Source organism: Cornus florida, unplaced genomic scaffold (genome assembly GCF_030987335.1).
Source record: "Cornus florida cultivar Cherokee Brave unplaced genomic scaffold, ASM3098733v1 CherokeeBrave_3.0.0_Hap2_Chr07, whole genome shotgun sequence".
Lineage (NCBI taxonomy): Eukaryota > Viridiplantae > Streptophyta > Magnoliopsida > Cornales > Cornaceae > Cornus > Cornus florida.
Window position 1 is genome coordinate 35,960,884 of NW_026775577.1, and position 8,499 is coordinate 35,969,382.

Genomic DNA, 8,499 nt, shown 5'->3' on the forward strand with positions numbered 1-8,499 from the left:
TGATAGTTGTATTCACCAATTTTTGCAATAGTAGCTTGCTCTACAGTAGGATTAAGCGCATTTTATATGTTTCAAATCCATTACTTACTTTTGAGTAGAGGTGCAACTTGGGTTGGTGCCCAGTTCAATTCTTATGGGCTTGGATAATCATTTTTTTAATTAAGGTTAGATTTTGATTGAAAAATATCAATTCGAATTTAATTAGGGTTGAACTTAAGTTGAAATGCTAACAACCTGAGCCAACCCGAACCTGAATTCTAATATTATTTTCATATATATTTTTACTTTTAAATACATTATATATAATATTTAAACTATGATTACTTTTTTTATTTTCAACTTCTTTTTTTAAACCTTAACTTATTGTATGTTAACATTTAGTAATTTTAAAAAAATTTGTATGTAATTTATTAAAAATCTACAAAAAGTCTTTATACTTTTTCTTGTTTAAAAAAATTTGTATGTAATTTATTAAAAATCTACAAAAAGTCTTTATACTTTTTCTTGTTTAAGAGTAATTTAATCTAAAACTAATTTAAGATCATATTAAATTTTCGACATAAGGATTAGCCATATGAACAACCCGAAGTTTTTACTCGGAATCTAAGCCCGAATTGCAAGTCCGAATTTAAAAATAGAAGGATGTGTTTGGCTTGGGTTGAGTAATTACGGTTGAGGATAGTGTTAGAATTGTGCTTGTGTTTAATATTTCGTATAGTGAGTTGAATTCAAATTATACATCAAACCCGCCCGAGTTGCAAGCTTGCTTTTGAGGGTCATTTAAACGTTCATTTTCAAAATTATAGCGACAAAAAAAACATACTTCGTTCTGTTCAATATCTCTATGGGGTAAAATAGATTTGAAAACAATTAACAAAATTTTTTGCTTATAAACAATGAATGATAATGATAAGTGCTTTTTTTTTTATTTTTATTTTCAAAGCAGACATATCGAGTTGAAGAGAATATAAGAAAGATGACACGAACCTTTATTACTATTACTCATTTTTGCAATAAGAACACTTATTCATATCCTTATAAGTCGGACAATACTGTGATATTTCCTCAACTTGTATTAACCCTATTCACTTTGTTAGTTGGATCCACAGGACTTTGTTAGTTGGATCCATAGGATTGCCTTTCAATAAAGGAGTGGATTTGGATATATTTATCCGAATGGTTAAATCCGGCTATAAACCTTTTTACATCAAAATTCGAATGATTTGATGGATTGGTATGAATTTGTGAATGATGTAATTTTTTCCAGTTAGTATAACTTATTTTGGAATTTTTATAGCATCTTTTTTATACAAACCTGTTTATTCATCTTTGCAAAATTAATTAACGGGCCTAAGAGAACTCTTGGGACAAAATAATAAATGGAATATATGATTGGTTAGATCCTCAGAGGGTTGGCTAAATTAATTCATTTGTTTGATAGACGGATAATTGATGGAATTAATGGGGCTGGTATTATAAATTTCTTCGTAGGAGAAGGCATCAAACATATAAATATCGATGAAATAGGAGAATGGCACCATTTCGTGAATATTGTGGATCGACACTTCCATCTTCAATTCCGTATAGTATGACCCTTACATCTTCAGTTCCGTAGAGTAGGACACTTGCGTCTTCAGTTCCGTAGACTGCTCCAACCTTCCCATCATATACAACGGGATTGGCTTTCATAAAAAACCACCGTTCCCTATTCACATAAATAAAAGGTTAGAAAAACATAATATTATAAATAATACTCAAAAAAATGATCCCTATAAGAAATGAGAGAATAATTTTACCTCAACTTTTCCACCATGTCATATTTCAACTCAAATTTTCCACCATGTCATATTTCAACCGGATACCAATAAATCGAATGATAAAATGAATTTTGGCCAAGGAGAATCCATAAGCTCGAATTTGCTGACAGCCTTCCCACCAAATTTTGAAATTGCTCTAAATCTCCCCTCAATTCACTAAACTGTTCTGTAATATTGAAAATAATAATAATAATAATAATTATTATTATTATTATTACAGATCAATTTATTACATGATGGATTATAAAGTGGCTAATGTAAGAAAGGAAACTCCCTAGATATACGTGCATCCCTACTATCACAAAGATACGTATTTGAAGGCCTATGGTGGCATAATCAACCTCATGCCTATGAGAAGGCAGCTAATAACAGAGCCCACAACCCCTATCCATCCTCCAACCTATAGGACCAAAGAAGAAGAGAAACAAAAAAATAAATAAAAAAAAGTGAAGTGTTCAACCCATCTGAGCAGGTCAAAAGAAAAAGTGAAAGTGTTCAAAATGCTTGGATTATGGTCATAATACAAGAACTTGCAAAGCTGCAGAGCGAGTAGTTGTTGAGAAAAGTCCACCAAAGAGCCAAAGAGTTGAGGTATTTCATAATATTTCACAAGTTATTCCAAATTTTAACTTGCATACAGTTTAATTGGTACTAAATAGGGATAACAGTTTAACTTGCGTTAATTTATGTTGAGTGTCTGTAATGATAACTAAAATATATTGGTACAATTTAATGAAACCCTTGAATTATCCCATTAAATATGGTCACGGGTAAGGATTTTATAATAAATCTATACTCCTCCGGTGCAAGGCAGATGCAACCCAAAATAAAGGTTACAAAGCCAAATATGAAAACATGTGGAATTGAAGAAGGTTACTAATAAAAATGTATATGCCAACAAATTAAGAAAAAGAGAGAGAAATTAATTTTGTGTAATACATACCATATCACATGTAACAAACAGAAGAGAGAAAATGCTTATCATATGGAGATATGATTATGCAATAAAATAATATAAAAAAGAAAAAAAGAACTAGAAGGCATGGAAGAAGATATACTTACCGGTTGAACATGATGATGGAGAGAGAGCAAACGAATGCTTGAACAAGTGAACCACACTCATTTGATCAGAAGGTGAAAAACACAAGGGGGGCTTGGAGAGCGAAAGTTTTAGAGAGAGAAAGGGCGGTAGACAGGGAAGAGGGCTTTCGTTGATGGTTTTCCCACCAAGTTTTAGAGAGAGAAAGATAAGGGAGATGGATAAGAAGAGAGAGTCTGAAAGTGGGGAAATGGTGGGTATTTTAAAGTAGGATGAACTCCAAGTTTTAGAGTGAGAAAGAGGAAGTGAGAGAGAGGTCTCAATAAATGGAAGGTGAGGCCTGAGACTTTGAAATAACACAATATTAAAGCTGTGGTTACTTGTGCAGGAGGAGATTTTCTTTGCACTGTCAAATTAATATGATATAGACAAATCTCACGCTGAGTAGTATATATCACGCGTCTGTGAAAGTGGTGTGCTTTATTTATTCAATTAATATTTTTCAAATTGGAGAGGGACATTTTTAGAGAGAGAATTCGTTGAAAGGGAGGGTGTGGAGTCTTCGCGTTTGGGTTATAGCCATATTTATAAGAGTTTATAGACATCGAACTAAAAAGGAAAAAAAATAGTAGAATGCCTTCATGAAAAGGTGAGAAAGAAATGAGAGAGAATTGCAAATAGGGGTTGTGTGTGTGTGTGTGTGTGTGTGTGTGCATATATATATAGAGAGAGAGGGGGGGGGGGGGGGGGGGGGGGGGACCATTTTAAGGCTATGCTGCCAGTAAAATAAACAAATTGGTGTAAGGGGCTGTGTGTGTGAGAAAAGAGCTCTCTCTCACTTTGCAAAAAATGGGGAAAAGTCATCTGCCCGTAAAGATGAGGGGGCTGACCGGCAGAGAGATTCATTGGCAGAGAGGATCAACACGCATTGATGAATCTCAGATTGATTTTGTCTATGGAAATTAAATCCCAGCCTGCATTATTGACCCTTTATCTTCCACATAGTACTGCATCTGCTCCTATGACAGTGTCTTAAATGTTCAACTACCTCACTGTGATAACTAGCTGGTGAATTTTCTCAAAATTATTTATTATAAAAAAATATTTGTGAGGCCTAAAAGTTTGATTTACTTGACCGAAAATCTTTTAATATTAAGTTGTATATGCAAAATATAAGGAAGTGAGATTTCTATTTTTTTATATTTGATAAAAATGACTAATTACATTTGATAATGTAATTTACATTGACAGTTCAACCTAAGCATCAATACTCTTTATTTTATATTTTTTACTTATGCTACCTAAATATCAATCCAAATCCATGTTGTGGATGTGGTTGTGGGAATGCTGAAAAAGTTACACTATTTAAGCATCTTTAAAATCACTTTTTCTTTTTTCGGGCATGCTTAGCAGTTCATGAGACTTACATGAACCAGGACCTGCAAGGGAATTATTATTGAAATTTAGATAAATTATTGAAAGTTAAAAGAATTGATCTTCATGTTTGAGAGTATCTTTGAAAATATGTATCATTTAATTATCTAGTTCATGGTCTAGTGGTTTTTTTTCTTTAATTTTAAGATAAAAAATAAGATTCATTGTTTTGATCAAATGTGTGGGTTATTTGTCAGCATAAAAAAAAAAAAAATGATATTTAACTTTCTCAAAATGAGGCGCTTCTGAAAAAAAAAATATATTTAGTAATTCATTCACTACCAATACAATAGATAAATAAAATTTATCCTCTTAAAATGTTATATTCTCAAATTTGACATTTCAATATGTCAAACTAACCAGATACAACATGTCTACCTCACCATTTTCCCCTATCCCATTTTCCACATAATCTAAAAGTCAAACTTAGGAAGAGAAATGCCAAGTATATATAAACTTGGCACAAACAGAAGGGGAGAATAATATATATAAACTTGCTAAACTAAGGAAGAGGAAAACTAGAGATTTTATCGATATTAAATGTATTAAGAGTGAAGATTGATGAAATTAAAGAAAGCTGGAAAATTTATTTTTAGAAATTTCTAAATGAACAATTATGAAAGGAAAAAAAAAAAAAAAAAAAATTGCTAAATGAAAACCATATAGGAAGTTTAGGCCTACATACTTTGAGGAGACTAATGGAAATATATAGAGAGAAGAAGAGAGATCTCCATATGGTTTTTATTAATTTGGAGAACACCTAAGGGTACCTAGAGATTTAATGTGGAGGGTTATGGAAAAGAAAGGAGTCGTGAAGGGATACATACATCGACACAATAAAGGACATGTATTATGATTGTGTGACTTAAGGAAAACAAGTGAATTCCAAGACATACATCAAGGATCAGCATTAAGCCCATACATTTTTGACTTGGTAGTGGATGAGCTAACAAGACACATCCAAGATGATATTCCATGGTTGCCAATGATATTGTTTTAATCGATGAGATTAGAGGAGTTAATTCAAATTTGGAGGTTTGAAGAGAAGCTTAATTCCAAGGGCTTGAGATGACTAGAAATAAAACTGAATACATGGAGTGTAACTTTAGAAAATCTAGAAATACAATTGATAATGTAGTGAGGAATTTTATTTAATTTTATTGATAAGTAACAATGTATTAGAAAGTATTCAAAAGGGGAATGCATTCCAAAAACTAAAAAAAAGGGACAAGAGATTGGTGGATCCGATCCTTCTACGGTTCTACCAAAGATTGATGCATGCTCACGGGCCTTCTTGCCCTTAAAGGGCAGTTTAGCACACTAGGGCACCTCTCAAATTAGCCTTTTTTTGGATTAACAGTGGCGTTGGAGAGGATATTAACAATTTGTAACCTGAGGAGAAGGAATTAGATTATCATCAATTGGAGTTGCTTGTGCAAGGGCGGAGATGAGTCGGTTAGTTATCTCCTCTTGCACTTGCAGTGGCTAAGGATAGTTGGACCATGATCTTTACTTTATACGGTATTCAGTGGGTTATGTCGGAGCACCCGAAGAGCGCGTTTGAGGCTTGGAGGGGTTGTATAGTTCAGAGGCATGCCCATGATGCATTAAGGGTGGTGCCCCTATGTTTATGGCGTGGTTTGTGTCAGGACCAGAACAGGTGGTCTTTTGATGGGGAGGAGGTTCTAAATTATGTACTAAAATTTTCTATCCTTAGCTCTGTATTCGAAAGGTATATGGGTCGAATTATACTATAAATCTGTGGGGGATATAGTGGAGTTGGTGGATTCATTGTCAGTTTAGCACGTTTCTTTGACCCTTGTTTAGTGCTTTGGGATGCGCTTTCCTTTTGGGCACTTTTTAATTAAATTTTATTTATAAAAAAAAATTAATGTTCAAACATGAAGTTTATTTTAAAAATAATTTATAATACTTTCAACAACTAGAATAAAATGTGATTAGAATTTAAAAATTCATCATTAACTAGAAAAAAGAAAAAGAAGAGAGCCACCTAGTACTTGAAACTCCTAAAAAGGCAGAGTTTTTCAATAATCCTTCTTTTTTTTTTTTTTTTTTTTTTTTTTTTAAAATAATAAGTAATGATTCATTAAAGGTTCTCAAGAGGGGAGTGCTCCCAAGGAACAAGACAAAAGAGCAAAAAGGGCCATTTATTATCTAAAGCAATCTCTAAAATCTCCTGATTATTTACAATTTCGCTGTTCACCAAAAGAATATAGAACTCAAAATAATGTATTTGCGAGACCAAATGGGGATTTTCTCCCCTTTGAGGACGTTCTATTTCTCTCTCACCACAAACCCCACCAGAAACAAAAAGGGGTGGCCCTAAGCCTATGTTACACAGACTGTTCAAAGTAGTGATTTAAGGACACTTCTATAATTTATTCTCTAATCCTATAATAATATTCTCCAACAGCATGATAAATAAATAAAAATTAGTGCAGCGGCGGATTCAATAAATACAATCCAGAAGGATAAAACTTGCAGCATAAAAAGAAACTAAGGAATGGACTCTACTACATGCATGTTAAATAATTAGACTAACCATAAGAGATACCTATTTTCCAAAATAATGCTGCAAAATGACTTACAAGATACTAGCGACCTAATGGGTAGTGAGGATTTTCCAGGTTTGTATGAGTTCCTCCCTACAGTAAGATTCAAGTATGTCATAAGCCAAACAAAAATAATATAAATAAATAAACATGAAAGAAAAAGAAAAAAATAAATAAATAAATGGTAAACATTACTTTTCCAATTCATCCAAAGGATATCTTCCATAATAGAATTTTGCCATCGCATAGAATGCCTTCGGAACAAATTCTGGAAAATAATGAAAAAGCACTTCTTCTATTTCGAGGTAGTTCCGACCATTAGCATACTGCCCCAAAAAAATAAGAATATGAAATTATAGTAGTTCAAGTATTTACAAACCTATCCCTTCATGATGAAAGTAAAAGAATGGATACTATTTTGTTTGAAGACGCTGACATTGAAGAGGAAATAGAGTTTTGGAAGACGTCTGTTGTGTGTTATGTCTTGGGAAGAAGCCGCATTTCCCTCTTTCTTTCTTTTAAAAAAAAACCATATGTGCAGAAGCGATGGTGTAAAGATGCCATGGTTGTTTCATTACAAGATGATTTCTTCCAAGAGAAGTTTGAGAATGTAGAGGATATGGAAGCAGTTCTGAAGAGAGTTCACACCTTTGAGGGTTGACCTATTATTTTCGAATATGGAATGGAACGTGAATCTTGAAAAAGACTTGTTGGCCGCGGTTCCCATTTGGATTAGGTTATTTAATCTTCCAATGCATGCTCATAGTCATAATAGCCCTACTCCAATTTCTAAGATTCGATCAAAGTTCTCGAACCCATTCTATATGGATGATGCATCAGTTATTAGAGAAAGAGGTCAGAATGTTAAAGTTACGATTGAGGATTGAGGTAGAGGTGCAGAGTGTTTTACCTGAATCTGCTTATTTCTTTGCATGGATAAGAATGTGTGGTTGACATTGAATATGAATGGAAACCACAGTTCTATAAACGTTGTAAGAGAGTTGATCATTTGGAGAGCAAATGCCCTTCTAAAGTGCCATTGAATCCTCAGAAGCCTAAGGTTGTAGGCCAATGGGTTGGAAATAAGAAAGAAAGGTTAATTTCTGTGAATGAGCCTTGAATTGAACAGAGTAGTGAACATGGGGTTCAAGCTGAAGCTGTAGTTCAAAGGAATATGGAGAGGTCTGATGAAGATGGATTCAAAACTGTTCCAAATGTGGGTACTAACTCCAGCAGGAAGAAGACTAATGACAAGGAAGTTGCTGCATGAGTAGTTAGTACTAGGAATTTTTATGAATTTTTTTCAAACTCAAAAGGGGAGAAAATTGATGGGGTGAGAGTGCAGGAGGATTCTATAGAAGTGGGGACCCGAAATGTGACTTCTGCTAGTGCTTCTCAAAGGGAAGAGGATGGGAAGAAGGGTGGCAGTGAAGGAATTGATGACCCTAGCGTTCAGTCTTCTCAAGGGATGGATTCTTCTTCAAGTTGTGTAGATGGCAAAAAGAAGAAGAAAAAGAAGGCTATTGTGGCTCAATCAGATAAGAGTCACCAGAGCTAAAGTGGTAAGTGGACTATAGGAAGTCGGAATGTCAGAGAGAAGTGCGGCATTGGGTATCTTCTTTTAATCTCTCTTTGA

At 33.7% G+C, this 8,499-nt stretch overlaps 1 long non-coding RNA gene across 2 annotated transcripts; it reads right to left on the minus strand.

The window, feature by feature from the left end:
• Positions 1 to 1,351: 1,351 nt before the first annotated feature.
• Positions 1,352 to 7,546, minus strand: LOC132267032 (uncharacterized). 2 transcript variants are annotated; one of them, XR_009468827.1, is made up of 4 exons: positions 7,059 to 7,546; positions 6,900 to 6,956; positions 1,797 to 1,983; positions 1,352 to 1,705 (listed from the first exon to the last, which is right to left on the minus strand). It is a non-coding gene; the product is annotated as an uncharacterized LOC132267032 (long non-coding RNA). The 2 variants fall into 2 exon arrangements; XR_009468828.1 differs by lacking the exons at positions 6,900 to 6,956; positions 7,059 to 7,546 and adding an exon at positions 2,880 to 3,525 and having other exon boundaries at positions 1,353 to 1,705.
• Between the last annotated feature and the right edge of the window lie 953 nt (positions 7,547 to 8,499).